Consider the following 17,044-nt stretch of genomic DNA (forward strand, 5'->3'; position numbering starts at 1 on the left):
AGTGCTGCTTTTGACACCATTGATCATAATATTCTACTTAATAGGCTGGAGACACTCATTGGCAAAAGAGGTCAAGCACTCTCCTGGTTCAGGTCCTACCTGACAGATCGTTACCAATTTGTATTAGTAAATAATGAATGCTCAGAGCATTCTAAGGTAAAGTATGGTGTCCCACAAGGATCTGTACTGGGCCCCATATTATTCTCATTATATATGCTACCACTGGACACCATCATTCGTAGGCATGGTATTAGCTTCCATTGGTATGCAGATGATACTCAGTTGTGTATATATATTCTCATCCAAATAATATCAATACAACCCTCAAGATTGAGAACTGCGTCCAGGACATTAAAAACTGGATGGCGTCTAATTTTCTTCAACTAAATTCTGACAAGACTGAGATACTGATTCTTGGGCCTAAAGCTGCTAGAAGCAATTGGGCTGATATTCCCCTTACCCTTGATGGTTTTTCAGTAACACCTAAATCTACTGCAAAAAGTTTAGGTGTCACTATTGATTCTGATCTTTCATTTGACGCACATGTATGCAATGTCACTAAGGCTGCCTTTTTCCATTTACGTAATATCGCCAAGCTGAGACATTTACTTTCATTAGCTGATGCAGAGAAGCTGGTCGAGATTGGACTACTATAATACTCTTCTAATTGGATGCTCTAAACAGTCCATAAAGAAGCTACAACTTGTACAAAATGCTTCAGCTAGAGTCCTAATTAAGACTAGGAAATTCGATCATATTAGTCCCACTCTCGCCGCATTACACTGGCTTCCGATTAAATATCGCATTGAATTTAAAGTTCTTCTGTTAACCTTTAAGGCGTTAAAAGGTCTTGCCCCACAATATCTGAGTGAACTCATTGCTTACTACAACCCATCTCGCCCTTTGCACTCCCAAAATGCTGGATTTCTCCTAGTTCCAAAAATTTGTAAGACTACAGCTGGAGGCAGAGCTTTCTCCTTTAAAGCCCCTCAATTATGGAATAGCCTTCCAGCTCCAATCCGAGATTCTGACACAGTTCCAATCATTAAATCTAGACTTAAGACTCACCTATGTAATCAAGCTTTCAGCTAATATTCCCCTTGTAATGTGTAGGGGCTCGGGGGGCCCCAGACATTGAGATTTCTGGTGATCTGAGATGTTGATGCTGTCATCCAGCTGTGTCATGGCATCACTCTAGTTGTGACAATGACTTGACTGGAAAGCAATGTCTCAGTGAGCCCTCATGCCTGTGGTCACCTCTGAACCCCTCCCTTTAGTTATGCTGCTATAGTTTAGCCTGCCAGAGCCACATGCTCATCACTGGCACGTGAGCTATGTACATCTAAATCAATGGTGGTTTAAATTCATGTCCACTCAGTCTGTGTGGGCTATCTTTTTGCATGCCTCTACCCAAGACGATTGGATACAGGCACCTGCAGGCACCTGGGGGATGGTCTGGATTGCCGGTGGATATGCTGATGCCGTGGTTGGATGAGCCGTTGCCACGAGGGGTCGTGCTGATGCTGGCCCGCCTGAGGCCCACCGCCTGCACCGAGGGGACTGTGGCTGCTTGGCCGGGGAACAGGAGCCTTGACTGTTGCTCTGGAACTTTGGAACCACCCTGCGACCACGGACTTGTGATAATGGCCACCCAATGGAGGATGGATTCCCTTTTGAGTCTTGGTCCTCCCGAGGTTTCTTCCTAATCCCCACCCTATAGGGAGTTTTTCCTCGCCACTGTCGCCTTAGGCCTGCTCATTAGGGATCTGGACCCATATGATTGTAAAGCTGCTTTGTGACAATGTGTGTTGTGAAAAGCGCTATATAAATAAATTTGACTTTGTTGTTGTTTCCTTTTTTGGCCGATTCAATTCTAGGTCGGCACACCACCTAGTCAATGTTGTACAATGTGGTTGAGCCAGTTATACATCTGGTTTTGACTTGCCTAGAGCGTCCTGTTGTCTCTGTATCAACCAGCGGCAGGTCTACTTCAATACACTGCAGCTGAACTGCTGCGGCTTCGCCTTTACCACTATGTGCCTCCGCCAGCAGTGCTGTATTTGCATCCGTACATCGTCTATCCACCTCGTCCAATATACATTCATCGTGGATCTCGCCGTAATTTTCATGTCGACAGCTCTACAGCAATTCACTCTTTCTGGTCGACCACCCGCTGTTCTCCCAGGAATACCGGCCGGCGTGCTAATCACAGCACGCTAGTTTGTTTAGCTAGATTGGCTAATGCTACTGCCAAAAGTGACTCCACCACTGTCAACTTCGGCCTTCTCAACATCCGCTCACTTACGAGCAAAGGACATCTCATTCAAGATCTCCTCATGAACCGTAAGTTTGACTTTCTCTGTTTAACAGAGACCTAGCAACAGCCCAATGACTTTTCACAATTCAACGATTCTACACCTCCCGGGTTTGTTTACGTCTGTCAACCACGTAGCGTAGGTCGTGGAGGGAGTCTCATGATAATTCAACGCGAGAATTGGAAAGTCCTCTCGGTATCTGTGCCTGCTTACAGTTCACAGGAATATCTAGCGTGTGAACTGCCTGGACCCTCTCCTACCATCATCGCTACAGTCTACCGTCCTAAACCACATAAGGATTTTTTCTTCTCACCCATCTATCTACTCTGTTACCTAATGTAATATTGCTGGGTGATTTCAATATTCACATGGACCGCAGTGATCTTCCTCTCACCAAAGACTTTTCCTCCTGCCTTGAAAATTTCGGATTTGATCAATTCATTGATGTTCCTACTCACACAAAAGGACATACACTGGATTTAATCTGTTGTTCTGGTCTCATCCCTTCAAACTGTGCAGCTGATGATCTCCATGTGACTGACCATTTCCTCCTCTCATTTAACATTTCTCTTTGTATGTCCAAAACCAAACAATCACGTTTCATCTCATTTAGAAATATTAAAGACATTAACATGGATGCCCTCACCTCCAGCCTCGATAATATGTTGATCCTGTGCAATCCTTCTTCACCTGATGAACTCGCTGCTCACTATAATAACTGTCTAACTAATATCCTGAACATTCTTGCCCCAGTGAAAATCCGCTCGGCTTCCTTCTCTCATTCTGCTCCCTGGAATACCCCTGAACTCAGGCTAATTAAAGCTAAAGCTCGTCAACTCGAGCGACTCTATAGAAAATCTGGTCTCACTATCCACAAAGAAATGCACAAAACTCATACACTACATTATTAGAAAGTAATTGCTCCGGCAAAATCATCATACTTCTCTGGTCTAATCAGTTCTAATGAAGGGAACACTAAAACACTGTTCTCTTTAATGAATAAATTTCTCCAACCCACAGCCTCCCTACCCTCTCACTTCTATTCAACAGACACCTGTAATTATCTGATGATGTTTTTTAGTGAAAAAAAATCCTAAAATCCACCAGAGCATCTGTCCTAATTCATTGCCTCTCTCTTCTTCTTCTGTACCTCTCTCACACAGTTACTCTCTGCAGCCATTATTCCTATTTTGAAAAAACCTGGTTCCGATCCCAGTAATTTTAATAACCTCCGCCCCATCTCTAACCTCCCTTTTATTTCCAAAATACTCAGAAAATTTATTGCCACTCAACTTAATACCTACTTATCCCTCAACTCCCTATACGAACAATTCCAGTCTGGTTTTCGCCCCCTCCACAGCACAGAAACTGCTCTTATTAAGATCACTAATGACCTTATGGCAGCTGACTCTGGTTTACTTTCTATTTTCATTCTTCTCGATCTGAGCGCAGCCTTTGACACTATTTCTCACACTATGCTTCTTAATAGACTATCTTCCATTGGCATTAACCATATTGCACTTGACTGGTTTCATTCATATCTTTCAGGCCGTACTCAGTTCATCCAACTCAAATCTTTCAGGTCTCACTCTTCCCCTGTTTCTTCTGGTGTTCCACAGGGTTCTGTCCTGGGGCTCCTCCTTTTCATCATTTACGTCTTACCCCTTGGCAATATATTTCGCTCTTATAATATTGCTACGCAGATGATAGCCAGCTCTACTTATCTGGTAAACCTGGTCCCTTGTTTCCACCCTCATCCCTTTCAAACTGTCTATCTGAAATAAAAACCTGGTTTGCATCTAATTTCCTAAAACTTAATAGCAGTAAAACTGAAATGCTGCTCTGCGGTTCAAAATCCACACTATCTAAAGTTCACAGTTTCTCCATCCCATTCGATAGTTCTTTAGTCTCCCCCTCACCTCAGGTTAAGAGTCTGGGTGTCATCCTACATAGCACTTTATCCTTTCACTCGCACATCAGTAATATAACCCAGTCTGCATATTTTCATCTCAGTAACATCAACCATCTACGCCCCTCCCTCACCCCCCATACTGCATCTATTCTTGTTCATAGCCTTGTTACCTCCCGTATTGACTACTTTGGCCTTCCTCATAAATCTCTCCATAAACTTCAGCTGGTTCAGAATACAGCTGCTCGTATTATTTCTATAACTCCTTCTTTCCAACACATTACACCTGTCCTTCAACAACTCCACTGGCTTCCCGTTAAATATAGAATCTATTTCAAAATCCTTCTCTTTACATTCAAGGCCATCCATAATCTTGTCCCCCCATATCTTTCAAATCTTCTCAATATCGCATCTTCCTCTCGCTCGCTCAGATCCTCCTCTTCCACTCATCTCTCTGTGCCTCCTGCTCATATGAGTACCATGGGAAGCAGAGCTTTGCTCCCAAACTCTGGAACTTCCCTCCTGACAGCCGTAGCCGTAACATTGATTCTCTTCCTCTTTTTAAATCTAGACTCAAAACTCACCTGTTCACAATAGCCTATTCCCTGTGATTCACTTTATTGTCTACTGCAGGGGTGTTGTCGAGTGGGGGGGGGGGGGGGGGGGGGGGCGTTAAATTATTAGCTGTGAAGACAGTCAAATACGTGTTTTCCACAACCACGAAAATGTAGCAGTGTGTCGCCCCGTTAGTGCAAAGAGCCGCATGCGGCTCGCGAGCCGCGGGTTAGCCACCCCTGGTCTATTGTATGTTTTGTGTCCTCTGGTGCATATTCTGTTCTCTTCATAATTTGTTTTATTTATTTCTTGTAAAGTGTCCTCAAGTGTTATGAAAGGCGCTTATAAATAAAATTTATTATTATTATTATTATTTTTTATTAACAGTGCAAGTTTTTACCTCCCTTTCCAGAGCGTCGAGTCAGTTGTAGACTCCTGAATTTCCTCACATACTATCGCCGCCATGCAGGCCTTCATCTCCCTTAGTTGATTCTGTAGCATCTCCGAAATGGCATCTCTCAGGTGGCCATCGTCTCTAAGCTTCTGTTTGGCAGGTGATTCTGATAGATCTCGTTTCAAGGTCATGCCTGGAGGCTTAGAACTTTGCCGGAAATGACTCTGGCACAAAAAATTTGACAGCTGGCCCCCCACACACCTCGCGCGAACGGTGGAGACATTTATACTTGGCGCGTCAAACCTAGCTTTACATGACACAAATGCAGGTGCCACAAAACATCGCGATCATTGCGAGGTGAGGACGCTCGTTTCTGTTCCACCATTCATAAGTTTTGGGTACAAAAACGTAGCACAAGTAGCAAATAGAAGAGAAGCAAACTGCAGTGTGTGTGGCATAAAAATACATGACACTGGTTCCACCACATCTAATTTTATTTGCCACCTGAAAATCCACCCGGAAAGGTTAGTCACTGCATGAAAGGTTATTAGCAATATTGCAATATTGGTATTGACTTGCCACCAGTGCACCAGTAGAGAGGGTGTTCAGTCATGGGGGCCTCATAATGCGCCCTCACCGAGCCAGGCTAAGTGCAAGTACCTGGTCAATCTTGATCTTTTTAAAATGTAATGCGTTAGTTGCTTAAACATTTTCCTTGTATTGGGACACTGAAAAACACCTTGAAGTTCAAATAGATTGTGTTTGATCCAGTTCATTAGGAGACAAAAAGTTGTTGCTGCAGGGCTTTTTATGTCAGAATCATTATTATTGTAAAATTTGTATGGCCCTCAACAAGTGGCAACCCAATCCACCCTCACTTTTAAACACTTCCCTGTAACTAGTTATACTTTTCTCCCTTTTTTTTCTTCCAGGGCACACAGAACTCAGGACTCAGGGAGCCTGTGGGGGCAGCTTTGGCTGGGTTACAAACTGACATTCCTGCGCTGACCTCTGATGATCTGACCTCTGACAGTAATATCTGTGTGTGCCTGTCTATACTGTCTCCTTTTCATGAGGCTACTATAGAGCTGTCGGAGGAGAAAAAGTTATCTGCTCCAAAGTGGTGCCATTATTGAAAATGGTTGAAAATATGCTCTAGGAAGAGGCAGCAAAGGCAACAGTACCAGTAGCTAGAGAGCAGGGGGAGCACCTCATCAGACTCCTTAGGGAAAGGCTTGACAAAATCCAAAGCATGAGCATTATGTCATTGGCAACACTACTAGACCCAAGGTACAAATCACTTGGTTTCTTTAGCCCAACAAAGGCAGATGAAGCAATAAACCGACTCACCTCTGAATGTGCCAGTGTAATCTCCAGAGAATCACAGGATGCTGCAGCTGAAAGACCTGCTCAGTGTTTTTGCTTTGGTTTAAAGTTAGTTTTGGAATTATGACCTCATTGCCACAGTGGAAGTGCAGAGATACCTGGCGGAGCGCAACATTGACCGAACAGAGGATCCTCTTCAGTACTGGGACAGACAGAGGTGCATATATCCAAGCCTATACAGGCTTGTTGTGGGATACTTGTGCACCCCTGTCTCCTCAGTACCATGTGAAAGGGTTTTCTCCAATGCTGGAGAGGTCATCTCCAAGAAAAGAAACCGACTGAGTCCAAGCACAGTAAAAATAATATTGTTTCTTAATAACAATATATAGAATCAATTATTATACAATCACTGTCTCATCTCTTGAAAGCACTGCAACAGTTTTTATCACAAACATTTCATGTCCTATTGCAGTGGTCCCCAACCTTTTTTGCACCACGGACCAGTTACATGTCAGACAATATTTTTCCAGACTGGCCTTTAAAGTGTGGGGGGGGTAAATACAACGAAATAAAGATACGACTGGCATAAAAACAAATATACAACATATATCTGATGCACCGACGGATGTAATTAATAATAATAAGTTTATTTTTTATAGTGCCTTTCACAAACCCAAGGTCGCTTTACATGAATATGGTCATATATAAAAGAGTAGAGTTAGGGAGTATCAGTGACAGTGGGAGTAGTGAGAGAATAGGAAGGTCTGTAGCTGAGCTTTGAAAATAGGAAGAGAGGCGGAGGAGCGAAGAGAGGAAGGTAGAGAGCTCCAGAGAGTGGGGGCAGCAACACTGAAAGATCTGCCACCCATAGTGGAAAGTCTGTGTCTTGGGATGGTTAATAGACCTGAGTTAGAGGGAGAACTCAGTAATTAGGAGAGAATCTCAATTTTTTTTTATATTTTTCAAAATAAAACGTCACTCAGATTCTGATCGTCAGTAGAATATATATATATATATATATATATATATATATAAATTTTCTTTCTGTGCGGCCTGGTACCAAATTACCTAGGGCTGGGCGATATATCGAGATTTTGAGAAATATCGATATATTTTCATACGAAATATAAGATGAGACAATATCGTTTATATCGATGTCTATGTCGCGTTAGTGTAAATTCCAACGTTACAGTGATGTCTGCCGTTCATTACATATAATGTGAACTAATTCACGTTCAAGTTCTTTATTAAAAATGTGTTGCGTTCAGTTCAACGTTCACGAAACAATGAGCGTGTTCAATTTACTTGAGTTTCTCTTTTAACAACGTCCGCCCTGCCCCGCCTCTCTTCCTCGCGCAACTCTCCCCTCCCCCCGACACACACACACACACACACACACAGCATGGAGACGGATAAAGACACGAACGTTGATAATGAAGTACTAGTAAAAGAAGAAACAATGGCTCGATTATTTGGAGATGGTTTGGGTTCAGAGTGTCAGATGAGCAGCAGAACAACGTTTTCTGCAGAGAATGCCGAAAACAAGTCCCGACAAAAGGTTCGAGCACTACTAATCTTTTCCATCATTTGCAACAGCGCCATAAAGTGCAGTACGAAGAGTGTGTGAAACTGCGCGCTGCAGCCCCGACCGTGAAGCCTTCTCAGTCACCTGCCCCGAAACAAACGACGTTACAAAACTCATTTACATGTGCAGTGCCTTATGAGAGAAAAAGTGCGAAATGGGGTGACATTACTAAAGCAGTGGCATATCATATCGCCAAAGACATGGTGCCTATCTCAACTGTAGAACAAAAAGGCTTTGTGCAACTGTTAAAAACCCTTGACCGATGATACCAGTTACCTAGTCGGAATTATTTTGCGAGAGAAGTACTGCCAAAGATGTACACTGAAGTTAGAGAGAGTCTCGCCGGCCAACTCGCCAAAGTGTCTCACTTCGCACTGACCACCGATATGTGGTCCAGCAGGACCTGCGAGCCATACATGAGTGTGACTGTACATTTCATGGAAGACTGGGAACTGAAAAGTGCCTGTCTCCAGACCAGCTACTTTCCTCAGGACCATACCGGAGAGCATATAGCAGAAGCCCTGCAGGATGCCCTCACAAGCTGGAAGCTCAACTCGATGGGACTGGTTGCTATAACTACTGACAATGGGGCTAATGTCGTCAAGGCGGTGCAACTGAACAGGTGGATGAGGATGCAGTGTTTTGGTCACAGACTTCATCTGGCCATTGGTGAGTGCAATATTCAATCAGTTGATTTTAATTAAGAAAAAAATATGCTAGGATGGATGGATATTGTATAAGTATAAAGTTTATATAATAATAATATAATATAATAATAATAATAATATATATATTATATAATATAATAATAGCGCTTTGTGACAACGTGTTGTGAAAAGCCCTATACAAATATATTTGATTTGATATAATCACTTACAGTGCTAAATACATCTACTGACCACAAGATAATTTATTTTTATAAGTGATAGCTGGCTTATACATCTGCTACTTATGAAACTGTAACTAAATAAAATTTGAATTTGCTTATATTGACATTGAATGAGGACCCCAGCTGAAATGCATTTTAAATGTGTTTGTGATTGAAAACATCTAAAAATATGCATGTTTCAGTCATTTGCTCATGATTTTACCAAGATAGTTGATCTAAAACCATTTTAGGTTACATATTAAACAATACTGCTTTCAAATGTAGTTACATTTGTACACACTTACACATCCTTACTAAACAGATGAACGTTAATTTGCCTTTGTATGCTTTGCCTTTTTATATAAAAATGAAAGTGTTTTTATTTTGTATGTTACAGGACATGGTATGGATGATGCCCGTATCACCCGGGCCATTTCTCTGTGCAAGAAGGTTGTTAGCAGCTTCTCCTACAGCTGGAAGAAGAGAAGAGATCTGGCTGAAGTGCAAATGCAGCTGGGTCTTCCAAGTCACCAGCTCATCACAGAGACAACCACTCGCTGGGGATCAAGGCTGTTGATGATAGAGAGGGTTCTGGAGCAGGAAAGAGCACTTTCAAAAGTCCTGTCTGCTGACATGAAAACCAGACCTCTTGTTCTTACCTGGCAGGACATAGAGGTCCTGGAGGCAGTCCAGAAAGCTCTGAAACCCCTTCAGGACTTCACTGACGCTCTTTCAGGAGAAGAGTATGTGACCCTGTCATATGTCAGACCTGTGCTACACCTATTTAACACTAGTCTCCTGGCACCTGGAGAAGAGGAGAGTGAGCTGTGTAAATCCATCAAGACCAGCATTGTGGATTACCTCAACAATAAATATGCATCCACCAGCGACTTGTTGGACATCGCTTCATTTGTGGATCCACGGTTCAAGGCCAAATACATCCCAAGTGAGAGAATGGATTCACTAAAACATAAAATCACCTTGGAGGTGGAATCTCTGCTCAGCTATCAGGACAGATGTGTGTCTGAGTTGCCTGCACCAGCTGCTCCCGAGTCTGCAGACCGAGAAGAAGCAGCAATTGCACCCACAGTTAAAAAGAGACGATCACTTGCAAGCTTTTTCCAGCACAGCCCAGCCACCAGCACTACTTTCACACATAGGGAGGCAATGGAAAGTGAACTTTCTAGCTATCTATTGTCAGTTTGTGTGGAGAGTGATGCCGACCCTCTTAAATGGTGGAAGGAACATGCGGTTGCCTATCCAGCACTGAGCTGCCTGGCCAAGAAATATCTTTGTGTGCCAGCCACCAGCTCCCCTTCTGAAAGAATTTTCAGTTGCAGTGGGAACATTGTAACCTGCCATAGGGCATCCTTGAAGCCTGACACAGTTGACAGGCTAGTTTTCCTAGCACAAAATCTATAAGTATTAGTGTTAGTGTTAATCTTTAGTGTTATTTGATATTTGCTCAAAAGTTGCACTTTATTGCGTTCATTCATTCTGTTTACATGTTTTGTTATAAATAAATAATAATAATAATAAATAAAAGTGTTTGTGTGACATTTGGAACGTAGATTTGACTTATTACTGCCTCTTTGTTATTATTCTTTGGGAAGAAAAAATATCGAGATATATATCGTATATCGCCATTGAGCTAAAAAATATCGAGATATTATTTTTGCTCCATATCGCCCAGCCTTAAAATTACCCAAATATTTATTTATTGACTGAAATCATACGTATTTCTGTTATTGGCAGTGTTCTGAAATGATAATAAAGGTGTTGACCAGCAGGGGGGTTTGTGTGCACATGAAGCTTCGAGAAATGAACCTTTTTTTGAACCAGCTCGATAGAAAGCTTCAAGGGTTCATGAGGCTTCATCTGGCCATCACTAGTTTCCACAATCCGCCCTCCACTTTCTGCTTTTGCTAACCAACCTTAAGATGCGCAGGAACAGAGAAATCTCTTAATTATCACCCTTTACCAGAACGGAGAGCTGCACGCGACCGGTGGAGACCAAACGAGACCAAACGATCTTTTATCCACCTGTCACGGGACTAATATACGCCTTTAGACATGGCCACCCTTAAGCTCGGCTTTCATATTAAAAGTCTCTCTCACCTTAAAAATAGCCGCCCCCGGAGACAGACTTCACATTAAAAGTACCTCCCTCGTATTTAGCCCTGCCGGCTATATTTTAATTCTGTTTTTAATTTTTATTTTATAATCATTAATTTGGTTGCTATTTTTTTATATGCAGACATTTCATATATATAGTTTAAAAATGTAATTGTTAGAAAGACTTAGATTTTTTAATTCACAGCCCTCCTTTATCTTTTAAAACAAAATATAGCAGATGTTCTACTGAAAGAAGAGAATATTGTATCTAGAAAAATATAGATACAACATTTATCTAGAAAACATTTGTGTGTGTGCACGCACTTTTTGAAATTGTATTTCTTCATTTACCAGTTTGAGCTATTATACAACAGAAGTGTCATAACAGCCATTACAACTATAACGTGATTTGCGACTACAGTGTCACCCAAATATTTGGGACTTGACTTGGACTTGAGACCAAAGACTTGAGACTTGACTTGGACTTCTCTTCCTGGCCCCTGTGGTTTTTCACCTCTATTGCTTTCACTCACTCCCAGTCATAAGGTAACTCAGCAAGTGCGTATTACATACCAAAACCCTGTGGTGGCTCACCAGGTTAACTTCTGGTAAACCAGCATAGTGATCCTGGTTCGCTTCGCATATCTGGCAAGGCTCCATTACAGCCCTTAAGTACATTTGAAATGTAGGATGTATGGCTAATTCTTTGGTCCTGATGGAAAATATGGAAAATAATCTCTTAGTTCTCTTCTAGTGAGAAGATGCAAATACATCAAGCATCAACTGCTGAGCATGAAGAAGCAGTCTGTCATATCTAACTCCACCCCCCCTCTACTAGCTGTCATCCATGCAGGCGTGTAAGTGTTTTCCTTTCCCTAGTCCCGCCCTGTCTCCATGGTTTCCTCATTGTGAGTCACACCCCTGTACAGCGTCTCCCTGCTCCTATATTATTGTTCCCACCTGTGTCTTGTTTAGTCTTGGTGTTTCTGTGTATTTATTCCCCATCGTGGCTGTTCTGTTGTCGGTCATTGTCTGTAAGTTGGTCTTCATATGTTCTGCCTACTCCGTTCGCGATTTCCCCCTGCTCATTCTCCCTGCCAAAATTCTAGTTTGTTCTTTGGTTCGTGTTGTGTCACTGTCTGTACAGTTCATTTGCTTTGTGTGTTATGTTTGTTCATGTCTCTATCAGTGCTCTCTTTTTTACTTTTGATTTATGATCCTGTTTCCCTTGTTATTTGTATACACTTAGTTTAGGTTAGCTGTTTCCTCGTACCTGTTAATTAATCATGTAGCCCTGTGTTACGTGGATTACCCTAGCCCTCTGTGTTTGTCCTGTTCAATTAGCCTTCACCTCGTTGTTTGTGGTATTGGTAGTTGTCGTCATTATTAGTGTTACTCTGTATTTATATTTATTCATGTCTTACTATTTTGCTGTGTCTACGTTTGTAAACCCCGTAGTCTTGTGTATCCCCCTCTGCCTGGTTTTCTTCCCCTATTTCGTTGCCTGTCTTGTTTCTTTAGTACAATGCATCCGGAAAGTATTGACAGCGCTTCACTTTTTCCATTTTGTTACATTACAGCCTTATTCCATATTGTATTAAATTAATCTCTTGCCTCGAAATTCTACACTGTCACGGTGAGTCGGCCCGGACGCCACCAGAGGGCGCCCTGAGCAACCCGTACACACACCACCACGCCCCCCAGCTCACAACACACACCCTCACAACGCAGGACACTCCAACGCTCCCAATCACCTGTATTCTGACACCTGTTCCGCGTTAGGCTCTCCCTTTATATTCCCACAGGTCGATCCTTCCAGCGCTGCTCATTCACCTACCTCAGCGCCTCGCTACGTGGGAGAGTCCTGCCACTTAAATTCCAAGAGCCTTACTTCGGTGTTCATCTTTCTGTTATTACTGTTTTGCCTTTGAGCCTGAGTCTTTTCTTTGTGGTTTTGCTATGGATAATAAACCCGAGCATCCTATACCTCTGCCTCCTGCTGCCTCTGTCCCAGCGTCACATACACAAAATACCCGATTATGATCATGTGAAAAAAGTTTTCTTGAGAGTTTTGAAAAATTATTAAAATTTAAAAACAAAGAAATCATATTTATACAGCCTTAGCTTAATACTTTGTAGAACCACCTTTGGCAGCAACTACAGCCTCAAGTCTTTTTGAATATGATGCCACAAGCTTGGCACACCTATCTTTAGGCAGTTTTGCCCTGTCTTCTTTGCAGTACCTCTGAAGCTCCATCAGGTTGGATGGGAGACGTATGTGCACAGCCATTTGCAGATCTCTCCAGAACTGTTCAATCGGATTCAAGTCTGGGCTCTGGCTGGGCCACTCCACTAGTATGCCAGTTCCTGCTGCTGAAAAACATCCCCATAGCATGATGCTGCCAGCACCATGCTTGACTGTAGGGATGGTATTGGCCTAATGATGAGCAGTGCCTGGTTTCCTCCAAACATGAGTGGTAGGGCTGGACTGTTTGCAAGCTTTTAATCTGTTAATGGAGTTGTCCCACAGCAATTTAATTATATTTAATATATTCCACAATTTTAATTATAGCTATCACGTGATCTGGAGGTGAGGTTAAATGGCCCCAGGTGCGAGCGTGTGTGACGTTTGTTTCTGGTCTCCAGGGGCCTAATTTATAAAACTTTGCATGGAATCTGGAGTGAAAATGTACGTGCGCTCAAAACCAGGAAATTGCATGCGCACAAAAAAATCTGATTTATAAAACCCTGCGTACGCACACCTGCACGTTGTTTCCTCTTTATAAATCACAACCATCTTCAAACTGAGCGCAGCTGAATCAGCCGCACGTTCCGCCTCCACCCCGCCCACTTTTACCCATAAATGGTCAATGCAAATCACTCATAAATATTTAAATGGCAGCTTGCCCCATTCTTTTTGAAGCGGAATAATGGATGAGAAAAAGACGAAAAAACGAAAATTTGGAGAATGTGAAGTGGAAGTCCTTGTTTCAGAGGTCGAGGCAAGGAAAAATTTGTTGTTTGGGAGCCTTAGTAGTGGAGTGACAAACAAACGCAAGTTTGTTGAGTGGCAGCATGTGGCTGCAGCTGTTAACAATGTAAGCTCTACAAGCCGCACTGTTGCAGAAGTAAAAAAGAAATGGTCGGACTTGAAAGTAGATGCAAAGAAATGGATTTCTTTGCACAGGAAGAGTGCAAGTGCTACTGGTGGGAGAAAGGCCACACTTTCTCCGTCTCCTTTTCATGAGGATGGCATGTTTAATTGGGGAACCCCTGTTAAGTGGCGTGGTGACTGAAAAGGAGGGCGATACAGACTTGGCTGATGAACCCATCACTGGTGAACCAGGTAAAAACAAATTATCCATAATCGTACATAGTTGTAATAAAGACGCAATAATCAGACTTTTTTTCCTAGAATGGTTTATTAAATTATTTAACCATCACTGTTTTTTAGAGAGGACTGTGGGAGTGGACAGCAGTCATTCAGCTGAAGACTGCCAACCCGGCCCCAGCGGTGTCTCCGGTGCCTCGGTTGCCTCCAGCGGTGTCTCCGGTGCCCCGGATGCCTCCAGCGGTGCACCACGTGCTTTAAGCGGAGGTCGTGTTCTGACTGAGGCTGTTTTACAAACACAAATAAACACAATTACAGCAATTGACAATTTACCAAATGAGCTTAAAGAGATTAAGGGGATACTGTCTAAAATGTCAAGTACATTAAAAGAACTTGTTAAAAATACCTTTGTGTTTCTCTCCAATTATTTATAATCGACGCATCACGTCCTCGCGCAGTCTGACTGCTTGAATATTACGTGCGTCAGGTGGGTAAACATGTGGGTCTGGTTCAGGGTCATTTGCTTGTTGGTCGGTCATTATCAGGGGGAGACCATTCTGCTGTGCCATGTTGTGTAGCACGGCACATGCTCTCACTATCCGGCAGACTTTTTCTGGGTTGTAAAGCAGTCTCCCACCTGATGCATCTAAACAGCGCCATCGGCCTTTTAGCAGCCCGATGGTGCGTTCTACAACAGAGCGTGTCAGAGTGTGCACGTCATTGTAGCGTCTCTCCTCTGTGCTCTGTGGGTTTGGAACTGGAGTGAGGAGCCAGCGCTTGAGCGGGTAGCCACTTTCACCTAAAGAAATTAATCAGAGATAATGTTGCATTTACTGCTAGGGCAACTCAACTGCTTAAATTAAAATAATAATAATACAAGAAGCCAACCATCCCGTACAGCTCCATTTTCAAGACGGGTTCCTACACTGCTGTTCCTCAGAATAAATGAGTCATGAGTAGAACCAGGCCATTGAGCAACTACGTTGGTTAAGGTCATTGTAGCATCGCATATGACCTGTACGTTTATAGAATTAATTTGCTTTCTGTTGATGAAAGCAGCTTCATTCTGGCTTGGTGCTCTTGGCAACATGAGTGCAGTCAATTGCTCCGATTACATTTGGGAAACCGGCCACTGCTGCGAATTGCACTTTAATGTCAGCCTGTTCACTCAAAGTGTAAGGAAACCTGGTGTACCGACCTGTCAGTTTTATTATGCCAGATAATACGCCTGACACCATGGAGCTTAAGGATGGTTGAGATATCCCCGACCTGTCTGCTAATTACCTCTGAAAGCAACCAGTTGCCAGGAATCCAAGGGTTGTTAACACCTGTAAATGGACAGGTATTGCCCGATTTCGTAGTGTTGGTCTCTCCAAATCTGGACCCAACTCCGCACACAGTGTCAAGAGAATTGCTCTTGGAAACCTAAATCGGCAGAGTGAAATAAAACCAGCTAGAATAAAATAGTACTACAAATAAAGTCGAATAAGATACAGCATGCACTAAAACCTTAAACATACAGACAAAACATAATGATTGCAAATTAATTAATAATTAATTAATATGTGTTTGTTAATCTTTGTTAATCCTTCTGTTCTTAATCTTGATCTATTCGGGATTAACTGATGCGTGAGGATGGTTTGCGCAATTACTTGCAATTCTCTATTTAACCAGATGATGTCACTATTTCCCCACTCTCTCTATCTCTCTCTCCGCAATGTTTTACAGGTTTACGGCAGCTCTAGAAGTAGCTTAAATCTACGCACGTTTTTACGCCACGTACTTTTTTATAAATCACAGTTTTTGCGCAAGATGTTGCGTGCGCACATTTCAGACCCGTTTTTGTGCGTACGCACGCTTTATAAATGAGGCCCCAGGAGTGTCGTGTTTGAATATAGTGTATTACGGAAACCAGTCTCCAGCCGGATTATTCGCGAGTGGCTGCGGTAGACACCTTGAGCATAATTTCCGTCGAATAGAAGGCCACTCCAGTCCGGATGATCGGTAGGTAGCTCTCCAACCACTGTGATTTGCTTATACGCGTTGAGCGTAGCATCCCGATGCTAATATGTAGATTTGTTTCACTATTCGGGAGTTGTGGGGACCAGTCAACCTCACGGTCTAGAGCATGTGAAGCGCAGTGGAATAGCGACGTACCTGGACCACCTCAACAGGCCAAGCGTGCACCTTTCCCAGGTGTTTTAATTGGTAGGTTTTATGTTTTATGTGTTTTCTTAAACGGGTTACTTGTATTGTTCATGTAAGGATACCTTACTCTCGTAGTGTTTGTTTCTCGAGAAAATAATTCAATTTTCTTCTCTTGTATAGAGGACCAAGGCCGGGCTCGTTCAGGCCACTGTTTTTTCCCCACCGGATGTACAGGATGTAGTGCGGTGTGCAAAAGCAGGTTCAGCACCAGGGCCTAATGGAGTTCCATATAGATTATATAAAAGTGTGCCAGATGTTTTAAAGTTGTTATGGAGGTTGATGATTATAGTGTGGAAGAAGGGGATTATCCCAAAGGATTGGCGAAGGGCAGGTGGTGTTCTTATTCCAAAAGAGAAGGATTCTGTAGCCATAGAGCAGTTTCGTCCCATAAGCTTGCTTAATGTGGAGGGTAAAATATTCTTTAGTGTAGTTGCACGT

General features: G+C 42.7%; 1 long non-coding RNA gene across 1 annotated transcript in view; it reads right to left on the reverse strand.

Annotated features, from left to right (window-relative positions):
• Window positions 1-9,197: 9,197 nt before the first annotated feature.
• LOC143508862 (uncharacterized) overlaps window positions 9,198-17,044 on the reverse strand; it is a 128,446-nt gene continuing 120,599 nt past the window's right edge. The window contains exons 2-4 of the long non-coding RNA XR_013129518.1: window positions 9,933-10,006; window positions 9,612-9,757; window positions 9,198-9,522 (exon numbers count right to left, since the gene is read on the reverse strand). This is a non-coding gene — a long non-coding RNA (uncharacterized LOC143508862). The remainder of the gene's footprint in view (window positions 9,523-9,611; window positions 9,758-9,932; window positions 10,007-17,044) is intronic.

The sequence above is a fragment of the Brachyhypopomus gauderio genome, chromosome 2 (assembly GCF_052324685.1).
Source record: "Brachyhypopomus gauderio isolate BG-103 chromosome 2, BGAUD_0.2, whole genome shotgun sequence".
In the NCBI taxonomy this organism is placed as follows: domain Eukaryota; kingdom Metazoa; phylum Chordata; class Actinopteri; order Gymnotiformes; family Hypopomidae; genus Brachyhypopomus; species Brachyhypopomus gauderio.